Raw genomic sequence first — 14,674 nt, 5'->3', positions numbered from 1 at the left:
TCCCCTCTATCTCTGTGCAGGTGCAGCTGCCTTGGCGACCATTTGTCCTACAGTTTGTCTGAACCCAGGCTGTCCTGTGTGCTGGAATGAGGCGAACATGTCTATGAGCCTGGCAGGGAGGAATCCTCCAGCCTATTCCTCGCTGGTACACCAGGTTATTGGCAGGCCCTGACACGCAAGTAAGGTATGCTCTTGTTCCTCATGCTCTCCGCAGGGGGTTGCAGGGAAGGAGGACAGGAACAATTCCTAATGACCTGTGAGCAGGTGTGCCTGGAAGGAGATGGAGACAGAGCCAGGTGTCCTGCTGAAATAAGCGTTTCTTAGGGATTGACCCTGGTTCAGTGGTGCCGCCCTCAGATGAAGAGAGTGGACAGAGGCCACAGGGGTGGCCTCAGAATTGGACAAGAGGAGCCTGGGGCTGACGGGGGACCTGGAAATGGGCTAAGTAGGTGGTGGCCATACTCGGAATATGCCCATTATCCTTCCCTGACAAGCCAGGATCAACCTTGAGGATTAGAGGAGACTTTATCTTCTACCACTTTTGTGAACAGATACGGTCCAGTGTTGGAGCATAAAACCACTATGTGAATAACATGGCGTAGGTCACATAGGTCAATATTGACTTGCAGTATATATTTGAAACAGGTTCTTGTCTGGAACAATATATACAAATTGTTGAATTGAATGCCTAGGTGAATAGGGGGGTGGAGGTCTCCATCCCAATGGCTTGCCAGATCTTTTGGTGACCCAGTTATGCAGTGTCTTTTCTGAGTTTCATCCTGCAGTGGGAAGGTAGCTGGACAAGTTTTTTTTCTGCAGCATTTTTCAGAAATAGCAGATATGTCCTCTCTGGACAACTGTACTTTGGATTTGGGCAACTGTACTTCATCCAGTTCTGGGACTCCAACTCAGCAGCTTTCAAATTTAGCAGGTCCTGTTATGTAGTTTGTCTAATAGAGCTTGGTTGTAATATCTGACTTGACCAGAAGGAGGCGCTATTAAGCGACATAGTACACTGAAAAGTCTGGATTTTAGACTGTGGGTTTCCTCAATAAATAGCTCGTCTTCCATATTAAAGAGTTCTATATATTGAATGTATTTAAAGTGGTTGTGCTGCTTATGTTCTGCCAATTCCAATGGACTACAAGAGGAAGGCATCTGGGAATTTTCGGGTTCTCTCCTTTGTTACATGGGGGGACAGACAATCCATCTAGAACCTCCCAAGTCTTGCCTTTTTCTGCTGATGATCAGATGATTCCCCAGACCCCTCCTCAGCTTTTAGAGGGAGGCTTCTCAGGAAGACAAGTTGAACTGGGCTCTGGGGAGGGATCCCAGAGGACCTCGTTTCCTGGGCTCTGTCCTGCCCCCTCACCCCTGCCACTATGGCATTATTTGAAAGCCTCACCAGGACTTGGTAGGAAGGAGTTCCACGCACAGCATTGGCCCTGCCAACAGCTTGTAGCATCTCCAATTTGGGAGGCCCTCAAGTCTCATCTGTTGCAGCTGTCTCATGTTACAGGTGGGGAAACTGAGGCCCGGGGGGCCACATAGTGATGCAGAGTCAGATCGGGGCAATAAGTCTCCTCTAACTCACAGGCCAGTGCTCGTTTCTCCATGTCTTTCTCCTTCCTTCCTACAAAGGCTGGCAGGCGATGGGGCCCCCAGGACAGGCTGCTCCCTGCCCAGGCCCCAGCCCCTGGTCCACTGCGCTGTTAGCTCTGTCCTGCTCTGCTGCCTTGAGTACTGCCTAGAACATTAGGCCTGGAAGACACCTTCGGGATCATGAACCTATCTTTCTCGTTGTATAGATGAGGAACTTCACACCCAGAGAAGGGAAGGGACTCGTTCCTGAGACCACCCAGCAAAATCTTCACAAAGTGGGGGTGAGGCCCCAGATGTTCCATGTCCCTAGCCTGGAGTTCCCTGAGGCACAGTGGGCTGCCCTGCCTGAGCCAGGATCAGCAGGGACTCAGATGCCAGCCCTACCTGGCCCCATCTGTGGTCTTCCTCCTCCCCAGTGGGATAGTCCCTCCTTCCCATCTGGGATCCCTCCAAGCCCTGTTGACCTTGATACCACCTTTGTATTTCAGGGAAGATCCCCCTCCTCTTGGGAATATATGGACCAGGCTCCTGGGGCGTTCACAGTGAGAGCCCCGGGTCCGGGCTGCATCTTCAGAGTGGAGACAGAGTGTCCTCCCTGTGTGCAGACTCTGTGTTCCATGTGGGTCTGTCAGTTGGCCTAGAAAGTGGAAATGAGGGAATGAACCCGGGGTGGGTCCACTGCGCAGGGGTGGGTGGTGGCAGCTGCCACTGAGGCCAGCCTGTGGGACCCCTACTCAGCCTGTGCCCCAAACATCCAGAGGCCAGAGGAGAGGAGGGCAGGGAAGGGCAGGGAGTGTGGGAAGGGGAGGAGATGAGAGAGGAACAGAGAGATCCAGAAAATATAGAGACTTCCAGAAAGAGGAGGAGACAGCCAGAGGCTCAGAGAGACATGGGAAGGAAAAACCTTGAAAAGAGAGAGAGCAAGAGAGTGAGAGAGAGAGAGCGAGCGAGAGAGAATGAGAGCGAAAAAGAGCGAAAGAGAGCGAGAGAGAGAAAGCATGCTCAGAAACAGAAATCCCAGTTTTCAATTCTTCACGTATTCGTCCAATCTGTGCTGATCACCTACCGAAGCAAAGCCCTGTGACAGTGATCTGCACCTGCCGTTCTGTGGGTGACAGTGTCCCCACCTGAAATCTGAGGATGTCCCCACAGACCCTCTCTCGATGGGGCTTCCCTGGGCTGGGAGCTCTTGGGAAGACAGGGCAGTCTGGGGGAGGGGGGCAGCAGCTCAGACCATGCCAGGAGCCCAGAAACCCCCGGCCTCCAGACTGAGACCCACGTTGCGGCAGAAAGAACACAGAGGCCCACAGGGCTGCGGCAGAGCGCGGACAGTTAGGGCGAGGCCAGCGGACTGGGCTGTGTGGACCCCAGGCCATTGCACAGCCATTGGGGATGGGACAGTGGTTGGGAGGCCTGAGCTGAGCTTTACTTGAGATGGCCAGCGGCAGCCACGGGCCTTCCCTCTCTGTGTCTTTGCATATGGGGGTCCTTTTGCCTGGAACACCCTGTCCCCCAAGTTTGTCTGATTCTTTTTTTTTTTTTCCTTTTTTTTTTTGTAATCTTGCCCTGTCGCCTAGGCTGGAGTGCAGTGGTGCAATCTCGGCTCACTGCAAGCTCTGCCTCCAATTTTCAAGTGTTTCTCCTGCTTCAGCCTCCCAAGTAGCTGGGGTTGCAGGCACCTGCTGCCATGCCCGGCTGATTTTTGTATTTTCAGTAGAGACGGGGTTTTGCCACGTTGGCCAGGCTGGTCTCAAACTTCTGACCTCAAGTGATCAGCACGCCTCAGCCTCCCAAAGTGCTGGGATTACAGGCATGAGCCACCACACCTAGGCTTTCTTTCCTTTTTAAAGGTCAGACCACCTCTGCCCTGCTGGGTTTTGGGTGTGAAATGCTGGGCAAGTCATTTTCTACCTCTGACCTCCCTCTTTTATCTCTTATCTTTTATCAGGACAGCTTCAAGTCCCTGCCCACATTTTATCTATAAAATAGGGAAAATTAGGCCCCTCCCGGGAGGGAAGCCTTCATTAGGATGTGTAGACTGCCTGGCATCAAGCAGGTGCTCATTCAACCACACTGGGCATTGCCCTGAGCATGGAATGGGAACGCAGCAGTCTCCAGAACACCGATGCTCCATCCATGTTAGTTCCTTCCTCCCAGAGATACCTGTCCTTCCATCCCAGCCCCAGTTCAGGCTCCTTCAGGCTCACCGCAGCCTGGTGGGATCACCCCAGCCCCGTAGCCTCCAGAGGCCTCTCCAGGCATGAAGTCTCTGTCTTCTCTCTTGCATCAGCCCCACGTTGCTGATTCTGTGCTGTGAGCCTCAGAGCCCGGCAGGTGGGAGACAGTGCATAAATGTTTGTTGAATAAGTAGATGGGACGCTTCCCAGCCCGACCCACCTCAGAAGGCAGGTGGTAAGACAGATGGGCCCTGGCTCCTGTGCGGTCTGACGTTGGAGGCAGCTGCTCTGCTGGTCTTCCTCGGGAACTTGGGGATGGGACGCATTGTTTCCGAGATCCCTTCTAGGGACATCCTTTTGTCATTCAGCGAGTTGAAGTTTCCCAGCTTCTAACACCTCTGCCCCTCTCCTCCATTCCTGCATTCAAGGCCTGGTCCCTAGAAGTTGCTTTTATCCAGGCAGTGATTGAGAGCTTAGAAGGGGCTCTCTGGTATCCTGTGACCCTGGGTGACCTTGGCTGGACTCGTTCAGCACCAGGGAGAGAGGCCGGGGGTGGGCCGGCGGCTGTGATAGGAGGCAGAGGCCTGTTCAAGACAGCAGGGCCTGGGAGCCCAGAGAGGTGAGCCCAGACCCTGTCTGCAAGCCCCTTCCCCTCTGTAGGTCTCAGTTTCTCTCTCTGGGGAGTGGGAACGATGCCCTTGCTGGCAGAAGTGCTGCTGAACTGCAGGGCTGGCATCCCCACAACTCTCCCAAGGCCACCTCACCAATCCCCGCATCCTGAGTGCAGCCGCTCCCCCAACACTGCTGCACGTCCGGCTCCCCTCCCCCACCTCTCCAGGAGCAGTTATTTATCTGCCAGAGGGTGACAGGCGGCTGTGGCTGGCGTGTTGAGCCGCTGTCCAGAGATCAGCTGGTGGCTGCCGAGCAAACAGCGCGAGCTAATCAGCAAAAGGTCACACCGCCTCCCGGAGCCCCCGCGTTTGAAGTCTTGCCTCACGCAGGCGGGCTGGAAGGAACCTGGGACGTTGAGTCGTGGCTCAGTGACCAGGACAGCTTCAAGTCACTGCCTACAACTCATCGCCCACTTGACCAGCCTATGCCTCTGAGGCTGCGTCTTCTAGAGATTCCCCAGCCCCAAGGGAAACCCATTGCCTGTCTCCAGGCTGAACAAACCCTCTCATGAGAGAGGCTCAGCCCCCAGCATGTGGAGGAGCCAGGCTTAACCACCCCAGCCCTGCCCGCTCCCCCTGCCCGGGACAGACTGTCTCCTCAAAGCAGCAGTGCAGGGCTGGGCAGCATCCCCACCAGACTCCATTCACCACTCCCCACACCACCTCCGACTTCAAGCCTACCGCCTTCCTGTAAATCCATTCACTTTTTAAAAACCTAAATACATTTATTTAAAAGGGAAGCTTTATAGCACTACTACAAATGGAAAACAAGCCTCTCTTGCCATAAATAGAATTCATAATCATAAAAATAAATTCAGTGGAAACAAAACAATGTTATTAAATTCTAGTTGGATGCTGTAGCCCCGGGGGAGGTTCGGAGCCCAAGGCCTGCGCTTGCTTTATTAAAAAGTGAGAGCAGTAAGTGTGCAGAGGTGTTCAAGACTTACCAACCCTGATCTGAGACTTTCTTTTTGTTGTAATCAAGAGTATTAAAGTGAGAGTAACTTTCTCATAAAATGATTCAGTAGTATTTTATGCTGTGTCAGCTAGGGACGGAATTTGTCTGTGCAAGACAAACCTAAACACTGCACGGTTGAACCCCACATGAGGGTCATTTTTCTTATGCAAAGAGGGTGGCAGTGGAGCTGGTACATAGCCTAAGGGGGTTGTCAGTGGCCCAGGTTCCTTGTAGCTTCCTGCTCTGCAGCTGTGGACATTTGTCCTCATGGCCTCAGGATGGCTGCCACACCTCCGGCCATTGTATCTGCATCTCAGGCAGAAAACCAGGAAGTGGGTAGAGGTGAAGAGGAAGGGAATACACCAGCTAAGTCTGTTCCTTGTCATTAGGAAGGTAGCAGCCAACACCTGAGCCGTTCTCTTGCCCACGGCGGTCACTGCTGCCTTTCGGTTGGTGCTTACTACACGTCTTATTCGTTTGCCAAGTGGTTATTTGGCACCTACTAGATGCCAGGCAGTAGACCTTGTCCTGGTGGTATTCACAAGGTGCATGCTGGCATTTGTAAGATGAGCCACGGCCCATTCTGGGGCATCCTCCAGGGGCATCCCTTACCCCAGCCTGGATTCTCCCTGCTTCCGCCTCCACCCAACACCTGGCTGCTTTTCCTCACAGGAGCCCAGCACAAGGGCAGCCCCTGCCTCCATCCTATCTCATCTCTGCACACACTTGGAACTGCCCAAGCCCAGCCTGGATGGAGTCGCCCCATGGGCCACCCTGGATGAGAAGGGAGCTGTTCCTTTCCCCTCCCCAACACCTGGGTCTTCTGCCAGCTTCTGCCTCCTGCAAAGCCCCTTCCCCGCCGCAATCAACCTGCTCCTGCAGCAGGCCAGGCTGCAGGGATCCAGCTTCTGCTCCTAGATCTTCATTGGTCTTTTAATTTCCTCCTGTCATTTACATCATGTGACTCCTGTAACTTAATTAGGAGACAGAGGGCATGGCTGCAGATGCCCGGCCCCCTGCCTCTGGCCTCTCCCGCTGGGCAGGCCCTGGAGATTCCCTCCTTCCCCTGGGTCAGGGCTCCTGAAGGCTGCCTCCGGCCCCAATTTGCCCATCCCTGCCGCAGAATTTGTCTTTCAGCCTGAACTCTGGCCTCCTCCCCTCGTAGACCCTCCCCCTGACTTTGAACTCTGGCCTCTGACCCCTGGTCTCTGACCTGCTCTTTGGCACCCAGCGGGAGGGATCTGTCCCAGGCCCAGGTTTAACTGTGGGCGCCATTGCTCACCAGCTGTACACACAGAGGCAAGTCATGTAACTGCTCTGTGTTCTTCCTCAGTGAGTTGGTGGTGAGGGTATGTAAGTGAATGAGAAGCCAGGAGTCCTCTCAGCTGTGCCTGCTCCCCTTCCACTTGCTCCCGTCTCCTGCCCACCCTGAGGTTCTGCCCACCCCAAGGTCCTACGACCCTGCAGTCCAGCCTTGGCTTGAGCTACCTCTAGGTTTCCCTGCTGGTCCCACAGCCAGAGAGTCTAGGGTCATCGTGCTGTGTGCTGTGGAGGCCCAGGCCTCAGGGAGTCACACAGCATCTGGTGAGGTGATGGCCTGGCTAAAGTCTGAAGCCCTCTTGGGGCCTTGGCATGTGCCCGGAAAGCCCTCTGGGCAGGTGCCACTGAGTCTCCCCCATCCTCCCTCTATAGCCTCAGCTGCCTTCCTTCCTGCTGCTGGACATGGGTGTATGTCTATGTGTGCATACGTGTTTGCATGCCCCAGGCTGGCCCAGCTACGTGCCTGCACAAGTGTGATCCCCAGGCCCCCGACATCCCCGAATGTGGATACAGAATATCCACATTCTGTGCACACAGGTGTGTGCATCCCTGTGCATACATGTCACGTGATGACCCCTGGGGGCTGTGTGCATGCCGTAGCCGTCCCCTCCCCCTGCAAACTTAGCCCCAGTGACTCCCAGCCAGGGCTGCAGCCACACTCCCCCAGCCCCACCCGGGAAACTGTGAATCCAGCAGCGAAAGTGGGTCAGAGAGCGTGCGGGGGAACTGGAGGGCCTGGGGAGGAGGCCAGCGCCAAGGTCTGGCTTGACGGCAGCCATGGAGGGGGAGGAGGGAGGAAGGAGAGTTGGGAGAAGAGGTGGAACTGCAGGGGCCAGGGCGCAGGTGGCCAGCACGGGGCATGGGAGCCAGAGGGAAATTAGCAGACAGGGCTGTTGTTTTTCCATAGCAATGATTTGATCTGGAGAGACGTGGCCCAGAGCTCAAGGAGCTGCTTCTCTGCCAGAGTGTGCAGGAGGGAGGAGGGGGAAGCGTGGAAGGAGAAGGGCACATTTACTGAGCACCTGCTAGACGCAGCCTCTCCGTAACACCACAGCCCTGAGCGATGGGCATCAGTGGTGCCACCACACACAGGAAATAGAGGCAGACAGGGGCCGTGCATCTGCCCAGAGCAGGAGCCCAGGAGAGCTGCCCATGCTCCAGTATCACAGCCTTGCTGTTCTCTACATGGAGATCACAGACACCTGGAGCAGCCTGTGGGGCTCTCTGCCTGCCCTAGCTTAGGCTGCTCAGGACGTTGGAGCATCCTGGCCTGGCCACTTGGCCTGGCAGCATGGCCCTGAGATGCCATGAGTACCTCAGTGGGCCGCAGTTCCAGGCTTGCTCAGCTGACACGCTGAGCCTCTGGGACACCCAGGAAGGGGCAGGTGGAGGTAGGCAGGGTGCCCAGTCTGCAAGCACATGCTACGGTCCTACTGTATGCTCCACTCAGAAGAAGGTGTGGGGGAGCTGGAGCCCTAGCTGTGCCCCTGGGAGTCCAGGCCTGGCTGGGGATGTGGTTCATGGGGGGCCCTGACCCTCCCAGAGAGGAACGGTGCATGCATGCAGAACTCAGAGAATGAGACAGATCAGAGTGGCCTTCTAGGAAGGAAGAGTGTGTGGAACTTAAAGGGGCACAGGGGGCTTCTGGGTGTGAGGTGAGAGACGGCAGAAACAGTGGCGTCTCCACCACGCATGGCATGTACAAAGTATAGGGACGGCCAGGGTAGAGCTGCGGTGCCAGGGTGGGAAAAAGAAAATTGGGCATATCAGGGACAGATTGCAGGGGAGGAGGAGGAAGTTGTAGTCCTGCTTCTCCTCCCTTCCCCATCTGCCCAGAGTACCTCCAGATTGTGCCAGACCCCCTCCCTTGTAATCTGCTCCTCTGAGCGAGAAGCCTCTCATCTGTATTAGGTAGGACAAGCTGTTTAAATAAGATAGAAGTTTATTCCCGGCCGGGCACGGTGGCTCAAGCCTGTAATCCCAGCACTTTGGGAGGCCGAGACGGGCGGATCATGAGGTCAGGAGATCGAGATCATCCTGGCTAACACGGTGAAACCCCGTCTCTACTAAAAACTACAAAAAACTAGCCGGGCGAGGTGGCGGCGCCTGTATTCCCAGCTACTCGGGAGGCTGAGGCGAGAGAATGGCGTCAACCCGGGAGGCGGAGCTTGCAGTGAGCTGAGATCCGGCCACAGCACTCCAGCTTGGGTGACAGAGCGAGACTCCGTCTCAAAAAAAAAAAAAAAATAGAAGTTTATTTCTCTTTCACAAACAGCCAGAAGTCAGTGGCCCAGGGCTGGTAGGGTGGCTGTGTCACCATCAGCTGTATTTTCCATGTCTGGGACCAAAGTAGCTGCTCCTGCTCCCACCATCGCATCTGCATCCCAGCTGGCAAGGAGCATGTAGGCCCATTCCTTTTAAGGGAGTCGTTCACCAGTGGAACACTTCAACTCCACTCACATCCTGTTGGCTGGAATGTGGTCCTGGCTGCAAGGGCAGCTAGAAATGTAGTATTTTGGTGGGTCCAGCTTAAATTTGGAGTTCAATTAGTAAAGGAGGAAGAGGAGAACAGGGACCAACGAAGGGTCTTGGCCACTGATTCCTCTGGACACCCTGGGGCCACAGTACCTTGCAGGAAGAAGGGAGAGTGGGTTGTCCTCAGCGGGCCTGGCTGGAGAATGGGAAGTAGCACCAGGGGTAACTGACCCCTCCACAGGGCCTCTCCTTGGTCCTGGCTGAAAGCCTTTCTCGCTACAAGTTGAAATAGGAGGAAATGGGCCAGGCGTGGTGGCTCAAGCCTGTAATCCCAGCACTTTGGGAGGCCGAGGCGGGTGGATCATGAGGTCAGGAGATCGAGACCATCCTGGCTAATATGGTGAAACCCCGTCTCTACTAAAAAATACAAAAAACTAGCCGGGCGAGGTGGCGGGCGCCTGTAGTCCCAGCTACTCGGGAGGCTGAGGCAGGAGAATGGTGTGAACCCGGGAGGCAGAGCTTGCAGTGAGCTGAGATCCGGCCACTGCACTCCAGTCTGGGCGACAGAGCGAGACCCCGTCTCAAAGAAAAAAAAAAAAAAAGAAATAGGAGGAAATCATTAGCATGTGTTGAATGCAAAGGTGCCCAGAGAGACAGCGACCGTGTAATCTAGTGTCCAAACCAGAGCACTTCTGAGAGTACAAAGAGGCGGCATTTGTAGTGACGTCGGGACAGTAGGGCGGACCGGGATGGGCAGTCACCCACCTGGAGACCGTTCCATCTGTGTTCTGGCTGGGGAAGCTGAGGTCCTCGGTCACACCACAGTTAATGACGGAGTCACTCTAGGACTCCAGAAAGACCCCCTCCCTGGCCATGTTGGTTCCGATTCCCTCTTACCCGTTGATTGGCTTGTGGACCTCAGCTCTGACCTCTCTGGCATCCCATCCTGGACAGAGGGGTCTTGGGCCTCTGTCTTCATTTCTCTTCCTGAGAACCTCACCTCCTCTGAGCCACCCTCCAGGGGTTCTTAGGATGGGATGCACAGGAGGCTGGAAACGTGAGCTTCCTCTTTTTTTTTTTTTTTTTTTTGCCCCCAAGAGTATCTGGGAACTAGCCTGGAGCTGTCCAGGGTCCTGACCGCTTGCATCACGTCCAGGATTGAATGAGTGCCTCCATCTCCATTCCCAGGGGTTACCAACAGGGCCCCGCCCACCAACAGGACCAGCTCTGGGCTAGGCAGCCCCCTCTAATTCCCACTTCCGCAGCCAGGGCCCTCTGGACACACCCACCCCTGGAGACCCGTGTGTCTTAGAGATGGCCCCATTGTTCCCCAAGCCTCCCAGCCCCCGCAGTGCCCTCCCGCCCTCCCTCAACCGACAGAAGGAGGAGCTGAGTTTAGATGGGGCCACAGACTCTGATTCTGTGAGGACACTGCCCTTTCCAGGTCTGTTGGCAGACCTTTGGCGTCTTCTTGAAAACCAAAGACACAACAGGGCCCAGAGAAATCTCCCCAAATGGCGGGGTTCGAAGCACTGGGATCAGGCCAGGAGCAAATGGCTAGGAGGCGGGGGGGACCTCCCCCACCATCACCTCTGCAAACCCCAGCCCCAGCCACCGACACTCAGGTGGGGGCCTCCCCCACCATCTCCTCTGCAAACCCCAGCCCCCACCACCCGGCAGTCCATGTCCCAGGTTCCCCTTTCTCAGCCCAGAAATAAGACTCAGCTGACAGCATCTTGGCACAGTGTCCTTTGCGAGCCTGATGCTGCCTGGAGATGTCCCAGCCAGACACCTCTCCTTTTAAACCCCACTCTCTGCCCATTTACCCTGTCCCAGGGAAGCCAGTATCCTTGCACTCAGGCCCAGCCTGGATGGAGTCCATGGCCTTTGCCCTTACTCCAGTGGGAAGACGAAGATGGGAACAGTCGGGGGAGCAGACGTCTCCACAGTGGGCCCCAGGCTTCCTCTGCCTGCCCTTGATTTTCCCAGAGGCCTGCTGGCTCACGCCTGTTGGGAGGCCCAAACAGCTGCCGGAAAGGGGCAGCCAGCTATGCCCCAGCAAGCCTCAGGAATGGGTCCCCAGCCTCCACCCAGGCACAGCAGAGAACACCGAGGCCATGAGCCAGGGAACCAGTGTGCAGGTTTGTGGCATGAATGAATGGAAAACCGCCTTCAGTAACCCGGCCCCATCTAACCAGGCAGGTGGTAGACCAGATGGCTCTTTGCGCCAGCTTGTGTGCCAAGAATCTCAGCAGGTTGTGATGCCTTTCTGAACTCCTTAAAAGCTCCTTCCTATTCTAGTGCATCTTGGGCCCTGGAGACCACCTCTCTCCCCTTCCTGTGGTGGGATCCCCTCCTCTCCCCAGCACCCCCCACCACCTAGTACTTGGATCTCTCTTCCACAGTGTAAGCTCTTACTTTTATTATGTAACATAGAGCATCATTGTATTATTGTCTAAAATAACAACTACTAAATACTGAGCATGAAAAACTCAGACCTTGCATGCTCAGGTGACTGGCCTCTGGTACAGAGGCAGCCCCACACCCATCCTGCCTGGGCCCAGGTCCCAGCTGTGTCTCTTACCAACGTGTTCCATGTGCTCTCTCTGTGCCTCAGTTTCCTCTTCTGGAAAATGAGAATGATCCGAGGACTCTCCACATCATAGTGTTTCTATGTGTTTAATAACATGTTTAAATAAACATGTGTCAGCACTTGCACAATTAAACATTGGATAAAAGCTGTCTAGCATTACCGTAATGAGTTATCTCATCCCTGTGAGGTAGCTGAGAGGCACAGAGAGATTTAGCAACTTGTACTGGGGGAGGGAGAGCCGGTGGGAGGCAGTTACATGGCTGATCACTCACTCACCCTCCTCCTGGCTGCGCAATCAGGCCTCATGTTTTCAGGGAGGTACAGGGGTGTTACCTTGGAGTGGGATGACCTCACTATGTGACTCAGGGAAAATCCCGTTCCCTCTCAGGCCCTAAGTGTGTAGGTGCAAGCTCTCAGCGGGCAGGTGCCAATATTGGGAGCTTCTCTTGATGTGACTCCGGGCACGCTGGAAAGCACACACAAGGCAGCGAACTTGCTGGACAGTGCATCCCATTTGCCCTGTGCCATGCCGTAGCATGGCGCCTGGCACATAGTAGGTACTTTAAACGCCTTGTCGGCTGGATGAAGAACAACTGGGGCCTTAAAGCCATCAGCCTGTGAGGTGAAGGTTCAGCTTCTCATGGGCACCATTTTGCACGGCACTGAGTTACACACCTGCCAAGCCCACCACGCTCAGTCCATCAGGTCTTTCCTCAGTGCCCAGTGGAAGCCAGGCCTGTCAGGGTGGAACGGGGTGTTCTGAGGTGGGGATGGCCCCCAAAACCATCGGTTACTGTCTGTTGTCCGGGGGTCTGTGAAGCCAGTCAGTACCTCTGCCCATGGCATAGGGAGGTCCTGGAAGGGAGCAAGAAGGCCTAAGCTCGAGTCTCCCTCGTCCCCTGTGACTCTGTGACACTCCCTCCCTTCCCCTCTCTGGTGTTCAGTGATTCTGTCTGTGCTATGGGAGTTTTGTGTGACTCACTGCCAGAGACCCCTGGCTTGCAGCTCCAGGAGTGTTCTGGGATGGATACATCTCATCCTTTACTACAACAGGTATGAAGTGGACAGTCTTTTGCCCCAGCCCTGGGAATGGCTGAGCTGGTCAGGGGCCCAGGTGGCCCAGGCCTGGTCCTTGGGACTAGAGAAACAGTGCTTAGACCAGACAGGTGGTCCAGCTGGAGAAGGGGGCACATTAACAAGTACAGGTGATTAGCCCGACCTAGACTTACCAAATCAGGACCCCAGAGTACATCTTGGAAGCCTCTTTTTCTAAACTTCGTGAGTGACCCTCACAGCTAGCCCAATTTAGGATACTTTTTTTTTTTCTTTTTTTTTTTGAGATGGAGTCTTGCTCTGCCACCCAGGCTGGAGTGCAATGGCGCGATCTCGGCTCACTGCAACCTCCACCTCCAGGGTTCAAGCGATTCTCCTGCCTCAGCCTCTTGAGTAGCTGGGACTACAGGCGCCTGCCACCATGCCCCGCCAAGTTTTGTATTTTTGGTAGAGACAGGGTTTCACCATGTTGGCCAGGCTGGTCTCAAACTCCTGACCTCAAATGATCTGCCCACCTCGGCCTCCCAAAGTGTTGGGATTACAGGCGTGAGCCACTGCACCTGGCCAGGAGCTACTTTTTTTGTCCGCCTTCCACCCCAGCACTTTAGTGGCGTCTCTGGTGTCCTGCCTCTCCTTGTATACCTCCGCTAACGGGGAGCTCAGTCTTATATGGCAGCCCATTGCTTTCTAAAACATTTTAAAATTGATTATAAAATATTTACAATGTCTCAAATATTTAAGAAATCCCCTATAAATATTTCACTAGTTATAAAATATTTAATACAATCTAAGGAATAATACAATGAATACCTAAATACCCGCCCCCTTCCCAGCTTAGTCCCTGTGCACTGAAAGCTTCCCCTTTGAGATCCTATATCCCTCTTTCTCTTTAAAAACTTTTTTGGCTGGGCACGGTGGCTCGTGCCTGTAATCCCAGCACTTTGGGACTCCGAGGTGGGCAGATCCCATGAGGTCAGGAGTTCAAGACCAGCCTGGCCAACATCGTGAAACCCTGTCTCTACTAAAAATACAAAATTAGCCGGGTATGGTGGCAGGCGCCTATAATCCCAGCTACTCGGGAGTCTGAGGCAGGAGAATCACTTGAACCCAGGAGTTGGAGGTTGCAGTGAGCCAAGATTGCGCCACTGCACTCCAGCCTGGGCGGCAAGAGTGAACCTCTATCTCAAACAGAATTTGTTTTCTTTTCTTTTTTTTTTTTTTTTTTTTTTTTGAGACGGAGTCTCGCTCTGTCACCCAGGCTGGAGTGCAGTGGCCGGATCTCAGCTCACTGCAAGCTCCGCCTCCCGGGTTCACGCCATTCTCCTGCCTCAGCCTCCTGAGTAGCTGGGACTACAGGCGCCCGCCACCTCGCCCGGCTAGTTTTTTGTATTTTAGTAGAGACGGGGTTTCACCATGTTAGCCAGGATGGTCTCGATCTCCTGACCTTGTGATCCGCCTACCTCGGCCTCCCAAAGTGCTGGGATTACAGGCTTGAGCCACCGCACCCGGCCAAAAACTTTGTTTGCATAGTGGTCAAATACACATAAAATTCACCATCTTACGCATTTCAGCATGCAGTTCAGTGGTGTTCTGTGGATTTACAGCGCTGTGCGACAGACCCCCACAACATTATTGTGACACATGTTTTATACTGTGACCATATTAGTACAAATGCCTACGTAATACACTTTTGCCAGCTCTGAAGCTTTGGATATGGGGTGTGATACAGTAGGTATCTTGGACAGCTTGCTTGTTGGCTGGGAGGCATATTTGTGAGTGGGATCCACTCTGTGCATGTGGTCCAGTGGTTCCTTCTTTTTCACTG

The 14,674-nt window shown here is 54.4% G+C and overlaps 1 protein-coding gene across 1 annotated transcript in view; it reads left to right on the top strand.

The window, feature by feature from the left end:
- The first annotated feature begins 29 nt into the window (after positions 1–29).
- ELFN1 (extracellular leucine rich repeat and fibronectin type III domain containing 1) overlaps positions 30–14,674 on the top strand; it is a 38,741-nt gene continuing 24,096 nt past the window's right edge. Inside the window, exon 1 of the mRNA XM_033193239.1 lies at positions 30–184. The gene's annotated coding sequence lies outside the window, so the exon portion shown is untranslated. The remainder of the gene's footprint in view (positions 185–14,674) is intronic.

This window comes from Trachypithecus francoisi, unplaced genomic scaffold (genome assembly GCF_009764315.1).
Source record: "Trachypithecus francoisi isolate TF-2019V2 unplaced genomic scaffold, Tfra_2.0 Lachesis_group4, whole genome shotgun sequence".
NCBI classification, from domain to species: domain Eukaryota; kingdom Metazoa; phylum Chordata; class Mammalia; order Primates; family Cercopithecidae; genus Trachypithecus; species Trachypithecus francoisi.
Note: the sequence above shows the minus strand (reverse complement) of the source record. Positions and strands in the feature narration are given on the sequence as shown.